The sequence below is a fragment of the Bombus pyrosoma genome, linkage group LG10 (genome assembly GCF_014825855.1).
Source record: "Bombus pyrosoma isolate SC7728 linkage group LG10, ASM1482585v1, whole genome shotgun sequence".
NCBI lineage: Eukaryota > Metazoa > Arthropoda > Insecta > Hymenoptera > Apidae > Bombus > Bombus pyrosoma.
The window spans coordinates 2,714,511-2,733,348 of NC_057779.1; the positions used below are offsets into that span (position 1 = coordinate 2,714,511).

An 18,838-nucleotide genomic window follows, 5' to 3' on the forward strand; every position below is an offset into this window, starting at 1 on the left:
GAGAAACATGGGAAAGCAGTGGGAAAAAATGGAACATAAAGAGAACGTTACTTGTCGATGAATCGACGATGAGTCTATAAATAAGCTGGGAAATCGAGAAGCTTGACACTATTATTGTCTTCGATGACAAGTTTTCAGAAGGAAAGTTTTTGACGCAACTATGTGGTGAAGTAACGTTTAATGAAAATATCAATCGTACTACACTGACTTTGATAAAATTATTTTTCACCTATGTTATGTTTGTAGGAAGCGTTAAGAATATTTTATTTGATTTCCCGCTAAATACAGAGAGAGAGAGAGAGAGAGAGAGAGAGAGAGAGAGTTTCCAAATTTTATTCTAGAGCCATTATTCATACAATTTATACGTCGATAGCTAATGTGTTAACGATGTAGTCAATTTGTTACAATAACAGGATCTCGTTAAAAAGACAGCGACGTGGAGGATGAATCCGCGACTAAGATTCGCGAGCTACCTACGCAATTATGAAATTTCCTGTGACCCGTTAGTTACGATGAGCATAAATCAGGTCTTCGCGACAGATGCAACTGCCGTTTTCCGTTATACGTACACCACGGACCTTCGGATCGTCCTATCTGTAGTATTTTGCAGCTAGCATCTGTCACAGAGTAATAAAATACCATTTCCACTCTTCTCAAATCATCTCGTAGTATGTACTATAACTCAAAGTACCCACACAAAGTCACGAAGAAGCATCAAACAATCGTCGCTACAAAATTATCACGATTCTCATCTCTCAAGCGCTCGCTCAAAAATCAGATAACAACAAAAGGGGAAGAAAGGTTTAAAGAAAACTGTAAAGAACGTATTCTGAAGAATTGTCAGGTAATTTCGAGTCACCCTGTGTATGATTTAGCAGAGCTTCCGAGGTTCGTCCCAGAGTCGCAGCGGTAGGAGCATCGAGCACGAAAGAACGAACGAGCGAGGCTCACTCTTGCAGAGTGCCGCTGTTAGCGCATCGCACTATGACTAATTACGAGCTCAACTCACCCCACTGTCGGTCGATACGGCCCTATAAACGCCGCTACCACCGCGAGTCATTGTTCCTTTCCACGTCTTTGCGTGCACCTTCGTTCCTCGATCTTTTTTCCTCACAAGTGTTCTTCTTCTTTTATATCTCGTCAAGTACCCGCGTACCCACTCGGGGGTACCGAAGCGACTCGTGATAGCTCGTGCCTCGAAACACGGCTTTGTCACGGCATGCACGTTTCCCTGACAAGAACAGTTTTCCCTCGTGATAATCTAGATCCCTTTTTTTTCATACGAATTTCATAGCCTGACAACGTCCAGGAAGAGAATTATTAGTTCCTGGAGCTTCTTCGTAGGAATTTGATGGAACGCTCGGCGGGAATTGTTTTACCGCCGCGGCGCCGCCATTATGGCGAAGGAGCGTGGAACGCGCGCGTTACAACGGCGATTATCGTGAGCATCGTCGCGATATTCCTTGGCTCGCGCCGTGAATCTGCAATTGTAATTGAAAAGAATTCTTTCCCATGCTAACAAATTCTATTGTAAACTATAACGAATACTCTCGATCGCGACGATATACCGTTTTCGATGATATTTGACGAACGTAAGCGGGAGAAGGTACGACTTGTAAACAGATTCTTCCGAGTGGTAATCTGTAGGACGGCATCAAGGTGGCGGCGGTTTCTCGCCTTCGTAATTTAGGAGGAAACGATTTACTGTTTCCGGTAATGGGCACCAGCAAACCGTGTCCGTGAGGAGTCACGGTTCGCGATGAGGAAAGACGGCCGATATTAACAAAAAGCGCGTTTATTAGAGTGTACGCTCGCGCAACGGTCGCCTAATTTGGACGGTACCGTTACGACCCGCATGTAGCAGCTTGAACGGAATAAAAGCTGCCAGGTAGGCTTAATGACATATTGTGTGGTGCTTAAAGCACGTTGATAATTGTCCTATTCACGCCACGATGCACGGTCGTCTTCTGTTTCGACTTATTAATTAGAAAATTCTTTGATGAAAAGGTCAAACGAGAATGGAACGGAGATGTCTCGGTTGTTAACACCTCCCGTCTCGTTCTTTTTCCAGGGGAAAGAGTAAAATTAGTTTTTCTAATGTCTGGTGTTGTCTGGAGCACGGTGGATCGGGGTGTTTCGCACGTAGATAACTATGGGCACGTAGCATTGTTTCGAACGGCACTGTCAGTATCTTTCCACGAATAGACGATTTTACGGTAGGGGGGCTCGGAGTGCGAACGACACGGAAGGTAGGAGAACATCCTGTGTCGTAGGACCCCTCTTCACGCTCTGTTGGCTTTACTTCGTAACGCTGATTTCCTAAGTATCCTTCCTTTCCATGGTGTACTGACTTAAAGCCAAAGAGGAGAGCGAAGGGAGACGGGGCCCTCCGGTACCTGAGAATGGAGATGCTCTTAATTAAAGTATTTTGATCGCCGTGCTCCGGTAAGAGAGCGCGGTTTCTCACGTTTCAGTTCGCCCTTTTTTCATTAACTGTTAATTCAGAAAGGACTACGATAGATCGGAGGTAATCTTAAAATGGAATCACTGGATAATAAAGAAGAACACTCTTTCGATTTTAATGGAACGCTTGCTGTTTTCTTTCACTATTGCTTGTAGAAATTTTTTGGAAATAAAGTAAGATTGCATAATTAATAGATACAGATAACGCAGTAGAAAGCATCTCTTGTATGCTAGAATCCTTATAATATTAGTGGTTTTATTCAGAAAGATTAATTTGTATATATTCTGATTAATATTGATTGACTTGTTGCAAAACGAAATTTTATTAGTTAATGCGCTGTTAGCTAAATTTAAAGGAGATGTGTACATTCAGTTCATAAATCTACGAAATACATATATGCATACTGTTATTTGTTTCATTTTCTGACAGCTTTGTAGGTAATTTAGATTTATGTTTTATCGTTCTGTGTCGGTATTGTAACGTATTTCTGTCACACAGTCTGTCCTTACCTTGTAGCAACATTTAGTTTTAGTTTGAACCACTAGGAGTGTTGTTGTCTTGTTCTATATTTAATCGGTAATGTTGAATAATATTTCAATTTGTAACAATTAAAGATTTCCCGAAATTCCTTTATAAAACGTTTAATTATAATACCTGCTATAATATCTCAAACGACTGTCTGTGATAATATTTTATAATAATTTATAATTTTCATAACTCAATTCTAGATATATATAACCCTAATATATTTCCACACAACCCTGTTTTACTTTCTAGTATCAAATTATGTTAAAATTTTAAAGTGATAATGGTAATTATCTATAGTAAATCAATATTATATATGCAAAAATAATTAAACTTTCTAAATATGGAAATGTTAAAAAATATCATTTTTTCTATTCATTTTCATATTCGACAAATGTTCTACTAATACGTATTTACATATATGCGTTTCGAACTCACATGTTTGTTTCCTCTTCCTTCCTTCCACGTGTAACATGATAACTTCGTAGTTGGAAACATTTCTTACTACATCAAGCGAGTTTTCCAAGAATTTGTTGATTCGGGCACGGTCGATTTACCGCGGGATAAACATTCATCCCCACCCTTATGAAACCTGGAAGGCGAACCGGGCCGCGGGGGGCGTCATTCAGGTGTCGAAAATCGTGACGTTAAGATGTATTAATTTACGTAGTGCGCGACATGTTAATTGCGTAGTATATATTTCTACTTCTATACCGTTTTACATACTATTATTAGGTTTGTTCTACTAACGTTTGTTTACTTATTAATTTAATTAGCTTATTATAACAAAATTAAGTAGTATTTCAAATTCTTCTTTATTCTTTCTACTCGACCGTTTGTTCGGTTATCAGGGTTATCGGTAGCTTGTATGTATTATTAGCTTTTGAGATAGAATTTAAAGTCTATTATTGTTTTAGTTTCGTTGTTTGAATATTATACATTTGTTTTAAATTGGTGATTTTCTTTTGTATAGGTTATTAGATCATAGCGAGACAACTGGGAATTCAAAATAGCGTGGATTGAACGTTATGATGATTAATAGCCAATTTGTCACTTTTTCATGGAGATTAAGTTAGTTTTGTTAGAATCGTAGAATATTTTACTTATTCTAACGAAAGCAGACATATAAACGTATGCATATACTATTTATCTTTTGATTGGTTCATTGATAATGTAATTATTTATTTTACGATACATGTTTGATAAACACTTTAATACTATATAATTGATATTTCATATAACCAATAATTAATTAATATAAAAAAATATTACAATAAAGTAAAAATTATAATTTAATATATAACCGAATAACAAGTAATTTCGTCGTTCGTTGAGAATACTAAGATGAAATTGGAAAAGATTATTGAATTCACTTTGTTAGTTCGAATATGATAAGTTATTTCTTCGTTTCGAATAAATTAAACGAATTATTTCATTGGTTTGATGTATATCTTAAACAGAATTCTAAATATTTGTTCTTAATAGATTTTTTTCATAAAGTTTAATTAGAAGTCAATTGACTAGATTTTATGTATATAATTTGCTGCATATCCCGCGCAAATTTTCTATAGTAGTGCCATCTGCACACTTTCAACAATAATTTTTATTCTTTCTAAAGACGACGCCATTACAGTACGTTCAGCTTTTGGCGCGTAATATTATCGTGCTCTTTAAGTAAGCTTTTTGCCAAGGAAGTTTTGATATGTTGCAAAGATTTTCGAGTATTTATAAAATGTGATATAGTTTATCACTGCAAGACATATTTCCGTCTTCAGTAACACGTTGCCACGGTATAGTCCTCGAAGTCAATTAATTGCATTTACAGTATTCGTTAATGTTCAGTTTAGTGTTCAGTTTTATAAAATTCACAAATAATATGTTATGCTTATTCATACATTCTCTTTATAGCTTCATAAAAACAGCGATACTTTCAAAACAAACACTTGCTAGGAGGCAAAACGTAAATATGTAAACATGTTTTCTTTCCTTCTCTATTCCGCCGCAAACCCTTCCCTCCCCCAATACTAACACAGTTCTACTTTCAGAGAATGTTTGCGATCGCGCGCAATGCGATTAATAGAGACAGTGTTTGTTTCGGAATTGTAATTTCAATATTTCTCAGAATATAATAGCTCTTATTAATACTAATTATAATAGTTATACGCGAAATTAGAATCAGTGGTTGTTCGTCGGTTTATTTAAATGAACAGATTAATAGCCTTTTATTTTTCTTTTTTTAAAATATATATATGTGTTTTTTAAATATTCGTTCGCGATATTAAAGTCAGTGCTCAAGAGGACACAGCCTCTCCTGGAGCTCAAGAATGTAAGTATTTTCATGTATTTTGCAACAATTTAATATATTCCTTGTGTTTTGCTTGAATTATTGTTAAAACTTATTCGAATGAAACCTTAAAGTTTTAATATTGAATTGAAAATCTAAAAGTAGAGTGTATTAGAATTTCAATTCTGATTGTTATTAGAATTCTAAGTAGAATTCTGTGTTTCATTATCTTGAATATCTGAAATAATCAACACTGTTGTTTTAAGAATAAATTATAATGTTAAGTATTTCATTAAAGGTTCCTGCAATTTCTACTTCTTCCTGTTCTGTAGAGATCATCTTATAATGTTTCAAAAGCCAAAAATGTAAGTATCATACTTCAATTAACTCTATTTCTTGTATTTTTCCTTGAACATAATTAATTAGTCACGAAATAAAATCTGATTAAAAATCTTTACTTTTGCTTATTACATTAATAAACAAAGAGATTTTGTCCTTAAGAATAAATTGTAATATTCTATGTTTTGTTACAGATATTTCAAAGCCTGTATTTCCACCATAGGGCTTGATGGTTTTCCCTTGGTGACGGCCTTCACGATGGCTTTTTCTGGGCTACTCCAACATTGATGACATCGTTCTTCGCATCTAACCGTGAGTCGCATGCATTTTTGTCCCTCCGGTCACTCAATCATGTCGTAGGATGAAAGGTCCGAATCGACACGAGTGACTGGTTGTATTACATAGAATTTTTTTACGAGCATAGTGACCGCGGGTATTTATTATACTCGTGAGTGGTAATACATAATTACTTTTAATATTTTATTTATTAGTTCAGGATAGGCCTTTTTGCATATCGCGTTTTTTATTAAGACGAATGACGTTAGTGTAATGTTAATAATTGATTAGCTATTTATGTATGATCATATGCTAATAATAATAAATTTGGGTATCTATGATCGAAAATATATTTAGTATAATTACTTGTAAGATTAGAATATACTTAATATGACTATTTGTAAAAGTGAAACTTATTCATACGGATATAAGTACGCGTGTTAGTAAAATATAAATAGTATTTTAATAAATAATAAATATTGAAATTACTTGAATTGATTATTTTGCAGTAGAGAAGCCGGATATCCTTCGACTTTGTTGCTATAAAAATTGTAATTTCAATGATGACGGTACATATCACAAATAATTTTTATAGTAAATAATTTATTTCATCTTTCGTTTCATGATAATATATTAAATAATTTCATTGTTGTAAAAATATCAAAGTCCAATTATTTCCGTACAAAAATGTATCTTTTATGTGCAAGAAGAAACTTCGCGGCAGGTAGATTCTGAACTCAAAGCAGCAAATTTTGAACATTTTTTCGCGATTTCGCAAATGTGCTTTGATGAAGGGATCGCCTAAGATTATTTAACACTAATGTTTAATTTGAAATTTATTATTACATTGCATCGAGTTTTAATGTCCTCATTCACAAATAAATTCTGTGTTCGCTGTCTACTTTTTCTGCAATATTAGAATTTCAATAATCTATTATATTATTAAATTCAGTATATTATATTATATTATCAAATTAATATTAGATTCAGAATAATTTCAAATAAAATGAATAAATGCAAAATGAAAGAACAGTAGTGCGTTAGATGCATACAAAACAGATAAGTACTAATCATCTTTTAGCTCAGGATTTTCAGGTTTAATCCCTTCCGTGACCATTGCCAGGATCTCATTCACGTGCCCAGGTGCTACTTGGGTGAAGGAAAGGCGATGGGCACGATGACCATTAATTCAATAATTTATTAGCGACTGACGATAGTTAGTGTATCGTGCACGACGTAATTTTCACATTGTGTCTGTGTGTGTGGTTGGTCTGTGGAGTTGCGTCGTTTCGGTTCTTATTAATATTCAAGGAAATCACAGATATTAATATAGATAATAACACTACTGATTCTACAATAATATTCAAATTACAAAATAATGGTATCAAATATCATATCATTTATTCAAATAACGTTACTTCTCTAGAAAATGCAATCTATTTCTTCAATTATAAATCTATTTCTAATTAAAATTAAGACGTAAGAGTATACGTATTTTTATCGTATTTTACGCAATGGTCGCTATTTATCGTCAGTTGATTCCAGGAAAATGGTACGTAAATTAGAGTGTGAAAGTTGTGTGCCAAACTCGGGTGTCGGAGACGTCCCGGGACGTTCTCTCTAGTGTAGGCTTTTGCGCCCGGGTTATGTGTGAGAACCGTGGAGCGAATGTGTTGGTGTGCTTGTTTTGCTACTTTTTAAATATAGGACTAGGTAGGATAGGTAGTATACTTTTTGGTGTGAATGTTAATTATAAGTAGGTAGGGCCGGGCAGGTTGGCACAGTCTCTGGTCGGGTAGGCGCGTTTTCGCGTGTTCAACCTGTTTCAGGAAATTTCATTTGAAAAATTGACGGTGAAGCTGGCACAAATAGAGAAACTCGTCTCTGACCATCGATTTTTCGAATTTCGCGGACGTGGTCGTGAAAAGTTTTCGAAACGAACGTGCTCGAGCATGCACATGCGAACGGGCAACGATCACTATGATCCTTGCTCATCCATGTGCACGGGGAATAGTATCCGTGATTTATATTTTTATTTCACCTTTGTAAGTTATTTTTTGGTTTGTGATTAGAAAGTCTCGAGCCTAGATTTAAGTTTCAGCGAGCATTGCGCTCGAAGAAAGAAGAGGCTACAAGCCGAAGAGGCCCGGCAATTTCCATAGAAAAGGGCAACTACTAATGGCTTTCCATCCTCTGGATTATCCAGAACATGGAAAGTCATTCTTATTATCACTTTGTCACTATGCTCTTGTTTAGTATTTATAGTAGTAGTATGTAGTATCTTTTTGGCCGATTTACATATCGGTTCATCATTATATTGGGCAAATCGTGGTTTTTTTATTAGTGTTGCGAATGATTAATATCGGTTTGAATTAGAATTGCGAGCTAGTTAAAATTTCGCGTTATAAATTAGAGTTGCGAAAGAGTGGTAATGTCGGTTTGAATTAATGTTTGCTTTAGCGTTGCGAACTATAAGATGCCGCGCTTGTTCTTATCTCTTTTTATTATCAGTTATTAGAATTCTACGGTGTTATATTAGAATACACTTGTTCTGTTTTTTTTCTGTATTTGAACATTAATTAATTCTGTAATGTTGCTAGTTTTGCCTATCGCGAGTAATTGAAGTAGCTTTTATAATAATTTATTCAGAAATAGTAATTTTTACTTAATTTAATTTAATTTTATTTACTTCTAAGAATTAGTGTTGCGATAATTATTCAATCGCGGCCGTCTTGATTATTTTTACAATTAGCGTTGCGTCGATGAATGGTTGCGTTTCTTCCATTAGTGTTGCGTTGATAAAGTGCCCAAAAATCTTCCTACTGAGACTGAGGAAGTATGTTTCTGTCTTTTGGATCACCTGATGCAGCTGACATCAGCAACCTCCCATTCGGTTGCATTGAGATCTCCCGTCGTTAGTGTTGCGTATATTTTAATACGAGTGCATAGATTAGCATTTACTAGCGTTTCGTGAAATCCTTATGTGGTGTTAGGATCCTTCCTAACCTAATCCTTCCGGGAATTTTGTATTTTTTTTCTTTTTTTTTGCAGTGGTAAATCAATTATTATTGCAAGTGAGATGAAGCACTCTTCGCGATTTATTTTTCAAATTTTCTATTTTATAACTGAATTTAATAAATTAGTGTTACGAAACGAAGAAGTTGTTTCACTCATAGTTTGCTCGGGTTTATATCAAGTGAATGGCCCTTCTGGCTAGTGATTTTTTTTCAGCACTCCTTAATTCCACAGCGTTTGTCTTTGAAAATACTGCTGGTATTTATTTGATACTGACAAACATTTTTAATTTGTTGTCGTATTGTTTCAAATTTGTATCATTTTTAAATAACTTTATTAAATATCCAATACTGAAAATATATGATTGAGTAACATTCAAATTATATGGAAGTAATTGAAATTATATAAAGTGTACTTCAATGTAAGGTTGTTTGGTTCTTAAGAGCCATGGTTTTAGTTAATTCCTCTTTCATTTTATAGTATTCAAATCAAATTTTCAATTTCTGATTAAATTCAAATTCAGATTGCTTCACATTTAGAATATTTTGATTTTGATGTTTGGTAATTTGATTCTTTTATCTATAATGTGTTTTCCTTCTTGTTGTAAGTATTTTTTAAGTATTCATTTAATTGTAGGAAATATCCCATAGATATCATTATCAGAGGCTTAATTATAGAAAATGAAAAGATGCGAGTAAATACATACCATGAAATAGTGTCTTCAGCCTCGCTTATTGTGGAATTATTTATATTTCATAGAATTTTATTAAATTCTTTATATTTTGAGACCACTGAAAGAAGTATTATATCCTAAAAGGCATCCATTCTTCTTCCTTTATTGCATTAATTAGGTCTTTAGATTTTCAGATTTTTATTTGGATAGTTTGTATAAATCTTTAGGTTTTTGTACAAGTAGGATTTATAATAAGAAACTCTTAGATTTTTTGTAGGCTCTAAAGAACTTTGAGATTTAGTTAAACTAATTCGAATTTAAATTTTATTCCAAAACCTTTTATAGAACTAATGAAAAGAAGTGCACAATCTCAATATTCTGAAAGTTATTTTCATTCCATACAACATCAATTTCATTAACATTTTTTTCCTTAATTATATTACATTTAGATATTTAGGCAGGACTTATAAAAATCTTTAGAGTTTTGATAGACAGGTTAACTTAAATTTAGAATCCGTTAGGAGGTATCTTTAAGTTGAATAAAATTTATGATTATGATGATTTGGAAGTTAGGCTATTCTTAAGTCAAGTCAGGTTTATGTTTATGGGTAATAGGCACTTGTTAGAAATTTGTTTAGTGTTTTGAATGAATAAATTTTTGTGCATAATGTCCCATGTAGGTAGTTAAAGTATTCATTGGGGCGTTTTAATTCCATAACTACATATAATTTTAATTCCAACCACTAGTGCTATAGTCTTATTCTATACTGAATCGATAACGTCGCATGTGAAACGAAAATGATAAAGGAGTTAAGTTCGTGGGATAACAAAGTGTAATCTATGATTGTAACATCATTGACTAAGTACAGAATAGACGTAACATGTAATGATTTTTTGTGTTCCATGTTTTGGGGGTCACTTGATCACTTACCATTATTATGTCACATGCGACGTTATCGATTGAATATAATAGTAGTTGGAATTAAAACCACGGACGAGGCAGGAATAGTTCAGTGCTTTTTACTTTTTTGAGTTCTAAGTTTTGGGGGTTACCTACCCTCTCCTACCATTCCATTTTCGTGTTGTATGCGACGTTATCGAAGCAGTATAGTACTGGTTTGAATCACAATTAAAGTCTTCTATAAAATTATAAATAAAATATAAAACAAGATATCCTATAGTCGCAACGAAATATAGAATTCTATCCTTCTATAATACTTCAGAAAGAATTACACACTATCAAAATAATAAATTATTGTACAATAATAGTTAAATGATTCGTTTAACTAGTTTCAAACAAAATTGTAATTTCATATATCTGAAATATAAAAATGTAAATTTTTTAATTTTTCATATTTTAATCTTTGTATTCTCAAATCAATTATTAATTATATATTATGGAAAAAGCAAAAGACCAATGAACAGAGCAAAAGGGAATGAAAAGACTAAAATCAAGACTAATCAAGTACTTGATCTTCACAAATATATTAAAACTAAGGCTTAAAGCAAACGATGTGAGTTAAAAATAAAAAGTAAGGATGCACCAATATCCATTTTTCACGAAACGATCATACTTTATTACAAAGAATATACAATAAAACATAGATTATGGTCTACGTATATCTACTTTATAATTAATTCAAACTAAGACGTATTCTTGCCACGATGTCCTTGAAATATCCCACGGTATCCCATGAGTTTGTCATTTCAGTTTAGACTGCTAAAAAAGCTCCTAAAAGAATTTTGGATTGTTTAACCTGGACTGTGTTTGTCTAGTTTTTAGCTTAGCACCGCTTTCCAAAGATTAATTAACTGATATAAGAACAAAGTAAAGAAGCAATGTAAAGATTAATTTTTAGAAAACTGTACCAATTAACAGATATCATATACGTTATCTGCTGTCGGTAACTGAGCAGCGTGTGATATATTATCATACAATGATACCACACAGTTTTGGTAAATTTTCTTCAGTTCTAAACACAATCTTCAAACACATTAGTATATATTTCCAAATGTTCTAATAGAAGTTTCAAACTCATTTTTATTCATTACAAGCATTTGTAATTACATCTACAATCATTATCATCCTCGTATACGTTACAAAAGTATGCGCTAACAGTTATCTTCAAATGTAGAAATTATAAAACGTATTGCACTGAAAATTACCCTTCTACAAAGTAATTAACGTACATAAATGAGAAAAGAGGTCTGCAGCGATCAGAATCAGAATTGTAGTCATAAAAACTGTAGAAGGGGACTTTTTGCTTTAACCGTCCTGCTCTTTATTCACATTCTGTACTTTAACCAAAGAAAGCGTAGATAGTCGTCGGGAAGCACATCCTTTCATGTTTTCTGTCTTACTTATGAGGCAAATATTAACTGGTGAATGATGTATTAAGTAATACTACGACCCTTTTTGTACTTCACTGAAAACAATCATATCTTCCGTAGCGATCCATGAATCTCAGTATTTAATTCGTAATTTACGTGTAATTCGTATTTTACATAAATCTCTAAAAGCTGATATGTGTTATTAAGAATATGTCTATCTTCATTCATGCAAAATGTTACCTTTGACTAACACCGGAATTTGCCTTCACTGAGTAAAAGGAATATGGAATTTACCGCTTGAGAATGCTTTAATACTATCTAATCTCCCAGCTAGTCTCGCGATATCTTTTATACCTATCATTAGAAGAAGCAGTGAGGTAAAACGACGCGACGGCGCGGCGGTTACCTAAACGATTTTTGCACGGACGAAACTCGGAAGTTGTTGCATCGTTTAAACTCGAAACTTCTCGTCATCTTTGGACGTAGGTTATTCGATAGCGTCGCAATGAAATTGCGCTCCTCCATTTGCAAAGTTAGAGAATATTAAATATTACCTTTAAGGTCTTAAGCGGTTCCACTTGCGAATACTAATGCAGGGTAAATAATATTACGTCGGTGAAATTCAAATATAAAATGTTATCAGCGATAATGAATTATCCTTCGTCTATAAACTATTATCCGGTAAGTTTCTAAACTCAGTTGCCATCGACTGTCAATTTTATATTCTTTAATTATCTAATCCACCTAAAAACGATTAATTAGATGATCGATATAGAATCAACAAACAATCCTGTGGACTATTTTTGAAAGGGCAACAAATCACTTTAGAATAAAGGAACTGTGAAAATAGCGTTCGAAGACTCTTCCAATTTCAGATCATCATTGATAAAGATAAAGAATCATTATTTTGATTAACTACCCTTACCATTCATTTAGTCAATAATTCATTAATGGCTTGTTAAAGTACATATAAATAATTTTGGTTATGAAAGAGTTCAAGCTGTATGTAATGAAAACATTTAATATGCTCCACCCTAACGCGTATCCACTGATCGATAATAATTATAGGTATTTCGAGTAATCGAGCTCGTGAATAAATAAACGCGATCCTCTCGAACCCTTGCTATTCTCAAGATGATCCCCACGAACCACGCGTGTGTTTCACTCTTGCAAGTGTGCAACTCAACCCGCGGGTCTGATTCAAGTTAGCCACACGCCGAGCAAATCAATCACGTCGCACGCACTCGGCACACATGCCGTTAATGTGCACGCGGGACCACCAGCTAGCGTCAGGGAGAAGGACCCAAGGATCAGGGTGTGTTTCCGTTTCGAGGATAATTACTCGCCGGCTCTCTGATCTTCCGCGGCTGACTACGATAACAGCTTCCTAAACAGGGAATCGCTTCACTAACGCTAGTCAAGAATGACGAATAGATGTTCGTGAATCAAACAGATTCACTGTAACAGCTACTTCCGTTTTCGCAATCTGCTTGGTTTTGGAATTAGGCACCTATAATTAGCTAGGGTTAATTGCTCTTTCGCGTTGGTTGGCTTTCAGTTAAATTTCTCGATCATAGACGAGAAAATTGCTGTGAAAGTAGAGTAGATTTCATTGAAAAGTTGGATTTATTTAGGAAAGGAGAAGGGGATTATCGATTCTCGACTAAAGTTAGTCGATCAGCTAATTATTAATCAAGTCTTTTGCGAGATTCCATTATACTTTTTACGTTATCAGAAAAATTAATTGCTCAGAATCTTACATATTGAATTTCACAGTCTTCTGATCTGAATCCTATTGAAAAACCAGAGAGGAAATTCTGAGAAGATTCTGCGATCATTTTTACATTATACCATCCAAACATTATCCTATTCCTATTTGTTAATTACTGTTTACTAATCTTCTACCAAATCGAAGGAAAGTAAGAATATTTTTATTCTAAAAACTTTTATCTAGCACGAGCAGACGATTGGTTGTGCGTAGTTATTTCGGTCAGACGAAGGAACCGGTTATCTTTTGAAGAAGCTGAAACACTCGGTGTGAATCGTTGTCAGAGACACCTTTGAGACGGAAGCAATTTTCCGACGCCATCAGGCGTAACGTAAAACACTTCTTGGCGTAGTTCTGGAGGATTTTTTCCCCGTGGATTCATGGCATGAAATGAGGTTCGGCTGTTTCGTTTCTTCGGTGCTGTTTGCTTTAATCGCACAGTGGATCCAAAGGCATAGAGGAAAGTGGGGTGTTCGATTAAGCGGGCTCGATTTTATGGTTCTACGATTATTCGAACTACTATTAGTCGGGATCTTCATTAGCCGATGTATCAGGAATGTACGGGGTACTTTGGAATTGCACTGGAGTTCGTTAATTAATTCGTTACCTGAGTTCGTTAAAGGGAACGAGTCAAATCGGGCTTTAACGCCAGGTGTGTTCCAATCTAAAGCTTTCTTATCTGCCATTCTTCCGCTATTGGCAAATTTTCCGATGTCATAATATTTTTATAGAGAATTAAATGGCAAATTGAACCACATGAATTATCGAATAATGATTTATTTTCTCTGAGATTCGTAGCTTTTTAATATATTATATCATATCTCTTAACTAATTTGGAATTATCTATTTAAGGAACAACTTGTTTAAAAAATTTATGGTGTTACGCGTAATTTATACATATAGATTCAAATCTACCATTCTGTAAATTATTTCTGTACAATACAGCGTTGAAAAAGTTTCCAAGAAGCTCGAGATATTGTGAATCATCGTAAAGAATATCTTCAGAGTTCCAACAGGCGTCAGTCGTAAACGTTAACGTTTCTGACGAAGCTCAGCCATAGTTGAATCTTTTTTCTCTGCATCGAGTGCACGACGACAATCGACTGTATCGATCCCCTTTTACGGTTCGATGGTGTACGCCAGGTGGTTGGCGAGGAAATCGCGCGTCGGAATAGGAACTTGACGAGTGCAAGTGTGAGCGCACTTGCACGAGTAATTATCGAGCGACGCATACAGAGCGTGCCCGGTCTCTGGAGGATTAATTAACTCGTTCTGCTCGCTGGACACCGGCTCATTACGTGGATCGACGAGCCACGCTTCGTTGGTGTTTCACGAATCGCCTCTCCATGCGTGTACATGTTCAATTTTCTCGAATTTACCTTCTAATCCTCGAGACTCGTCCATCTCACTCTGAAAACTCCAAACTACCATCCCGAAACGATGTACATGTTTAGATACCGCCCTGGTTTCTCATTCGACCCGTTAACAGGATCATTTTTCACGTACATTTCAGCGTAACCTTTTCTCCTCTCTTGCTTTTTCTCCCTCTGACGCTTCACAGTTTCATCGAGCAGGCACATAAATTTCAATTTTAAACAGCCTGACGTCTTGCGTGTCCGCAGCAAGGATGATCTGGCGTTACCCAGGTAGTCACTGAACACGTTGCAAGAGAATAAAAAAAGGTAAAAGAGGAAAAGAGAGAAAAATAGAAGGAAAAGAAAAAGCGGAAAGGGAGAGACGAGAGTAGGCCGCGATTACGGTATCTGGTTTGATTAAAAGGCCATCCCGTAGAGGCGATATTGATTTTGGTCGATGCTTTTAAAGCGGCTACGGGGGTCCACGAATTAATGTAAAAGCGCGCGCGACCAGGGATAGGCACGCTGGATTTTTCATGAAAATTAGCCGGCCGCCGATGTCATTTTACCTCCCACGTGAGAATTCAATTTCTGGAATCCGCCGCGCGATATGATTTACCCGAACGACGGACGTTCGATGCACCGCGCGATCCGATCTCCATGATTCATTTTTAATTTGATCCGCGTTAAGCCGCTCCAGATGAATGTACTGGCTGCGATGCTTGAAAATTTCGCACATAACCATGATGATAATAAATGTCGGTACGGGGAATATTCGTCATGTGTAGAGAGGAATGTAGAGGGTTGTAGTTTGCACTTTATTCAAATTTCACGAAGAAATTCGATATAATATACTTGAAAGCACGTTGACGAGAATAAGAATGGGAGAACTATCGTAGCTTTCAGAAATTTTTATGAAATATATCCCAAGAGAACAACCCATATATGCACCCAAGGTGGTTTATTATACGCGTTGGTTGGTTTATTAAAGAGACAAGTGAGGAATTCGTAATTGTCAGTTATATTAAAATTACTATAAGTACAAGCACAGAGATAGTGCTTGCCGGTCGTAATCGTCGCTCGCTCAATGTTACTATTCAACTCTAAGCTCACTATTCGACTGTATGACTCGTTATAATGATTCTCCTAGAGCGCACGTTCGTCTGTTTGTATCGACCGGTGTTATTACAAAAAGTTCAAATGTAACTCCGGTTAACGATTACAAACAACGGCGATAATATTTTGCCCGGAGTTCGTTTACCTTTAAACCCAGCAAACCAAAACAACGTTGACATTCCAAGGCACAACAATATGAGTCTCTTCCTCTGATTTGAATCTTCCGTTGACTCATGTGCCGCTACTCTTTTAAAAAGAACTTTGATCTGGTTTGCACGTTTCAATCAAAAGCTAGGGTTTCGTTGTGTCTAACGCTGGACCGACTATATCCAAGTTTTGAATCGAACTTGAAACACGCGAGCGTAGAAATCCACTCCCAGTTGCATCGCTTTTTCACGCTTCACGGCTGCGGAGGTTGCGACGAGCATTAAAGGGGATGAAGCGAGGCGCGTGACACAGATTTAGATAAAAGTGTTGTAGGCTCGGCCCCGGGGCTAGCTTAAGCACGGAATTATAGAATTAGAATCGACGAGATCGCGATATCCCTTTATCATGCTCCACCACTGGCGTCGCGTAGTTTTCGAGGGGATGATGTTATTTTCTTTCTTTTTATCCATTGGTGGACAAGTGAAAAGAATCATGAAGCGGTGAAAGGGACAAGGAGAGAGAAAGAGAGGACACTGGGCGGTGTAGAGGTGAACGAAACGCGTTTGAACGAAAAAAGGGGGTTGAAAGGGGGAGGGGTTTGGTTCCGAGGAATAAATCCGCTCATGCTCGACGTACACGCGCCGGCAGGAACGACGTCCGCTAGTACGTACACCCGCGGGATTTCCATAATTTGAATTGTAAAAGTATTCGGCCTCCAATTGCAGCCTCCGAATTTATGCAGTCCGCCCCCGTGCTGGCTATCCCTTTCGCGACGGCCCTTGAGGGAGACTTCACACGAAACCGAATATCGATGCGTGTCTCGGATCCTCTTTTACGTCTTTTACGGCCTTGAAAATCCTTTTACTAGAATTCAATGCTTAGAATTTCGCGAAGGATAAGAGCGCCTGAAATTTTTCGTACGTAATTAGGACTCACTGATTCATAAGAAGTAAATGACGGTATGTATCTAGTGGAGTAGATACAGGATGAAGATAGTAATTGATAATTAAAGATGGTTATAGGAAATCGTGTATCACGATTGTTTCGAATCATTTTATATTAAAAGATGTGGTTCGTAGACATCATTAAGATAATTATACTTTTATTAGCTTAATGTCAATCCTTTTCAGGAATAACCCTATAATTCTTCTTATCGAAACCAGCGGCTATTGAGGCAAACTTGTATAATAAGAAATAAACGGACGATGTATCAGAGAGAAGAATATTCAGTCTGTAACTTAAGTTTCTTACTTACTTGTATTCAAAGTGAGTGGTGAAAACGGCGTCTATAGAAACGGCTGCTTTTCCCTATGACGCCTCTGCAGCTAAAGCTAAGCATACGAACACGCGAAGAATTCGAAGTTTGCAATCTGTGGAACGTGTACGTGACACTTAATAATCGAAGTCTTGAGGCAAAGACATTTTTAATCATTCCCAGGAATCATGGAGAAAAGCAAAGATTGCAACCGATTCGAGACGTACGAGCAAGACGACATCGAGGGACGCAATCTCCACCATGCCTCCATTTTCCGTTCGATTCTCGCGTGTGCCATCCCCGGGGACCGCGAACGAGAATTTTCGACGTTGAAAAATGCAAACTGCGTCCTCGACGAGGTGCGTAGTTCCTTCGTTTTGCCCCGGGAATATTTGTCGGTTTTTTTGGCACGGTTCTTCGCTATCGGATAGCGTGGCAGGAACCAAAAGAATTATTATGCCTCTGTCTATGATTTGTCAACCAGATCATAGACGTGTTCGGAATGTCTTCTTCTCGATATTTCCGCTAAAATATCTCGCCTCCACTTTCGAATATCAAGAAACAACCATCGAAAAATTGTGATTCATATGTCGCCTGGAACATATATTCTTCGTTCTATGATTGCTTTGCTCGAATTAGGGATATACGCACGATAAACTCGCGCCCCAACGAGAGACAATGAAGACACTTATTATCGTCGGTGTATTAGGCGAAAAGGGGGAAAATTATTCGATTACGGGGGTGTATCCCGAGGAAAAGGGAGGATAATTGCATTAAGCAAGAGTTTATCATCCGAAATTAGAAGACCAAACGAGAAAAGTTCTTCGATTACCAGCTACATAGGAAGGGAATCCTTTTTTTCTAAGATACATCATGTTCCTTTTCGCCTTCTGTTTTCTTTTTCTCCCATAATCGAAAAAACGTGACTTCCCTTTCACAAAGTGAAAGTCAAAAACAACATAATTATTAACACGTTCGTTGTAAATTCGATTCAATAATTTTCATTCGCAATATCTGTTTCTATCTATATTGGAAAACTTTACGAAATTTTTATGAAGTTCTTTCAGAATTTCCTGATTTTTAGTTCGCGTTTCGCATTCAAGATGTAAATAAATTAAAAGTACACGTCAATTCAGGCGAACGCAACGAACTTGTTAAGTATCAGAAATCGCGGAGAAACTCATCCCGCGTCGCGTAGCAAAAAGCAACGGCCAGATAAGCCCGACAACTTAGCCGCTAAGCCGTTCTTCCTCAGGATTATCGGTTCAACCGCGACTCCTATTCGTCATA

At 36.1% G+C, this 18,838-nt stretch overlaps 1 protein-coding gene across 1 annotated transcript in view; it reads left to right on the forward strand.

The window, feature by feature from the left end:
- The first annotated feature begins 5,571 nt into the window (after window positions 1–5,571).
- The window catches only part of LOC122571463 (netrin receptor UNC5C-like), a 393,753-nt gene continuing 380,486 nt past the window's right edge, over window positions 5,572–18,838 (forward strand). The window contains exons 1-2 of the mRNA XM_043735220.1: window positions 5,572–5,638; window positions 5,807–5,924. The gene's annotated coding sequence lies outside the window, so the exon portion shown is untranslated. The remainder of the gene's footprint in view (window positions 5,639–5,806; window positions 5,925–18,838) is intronic.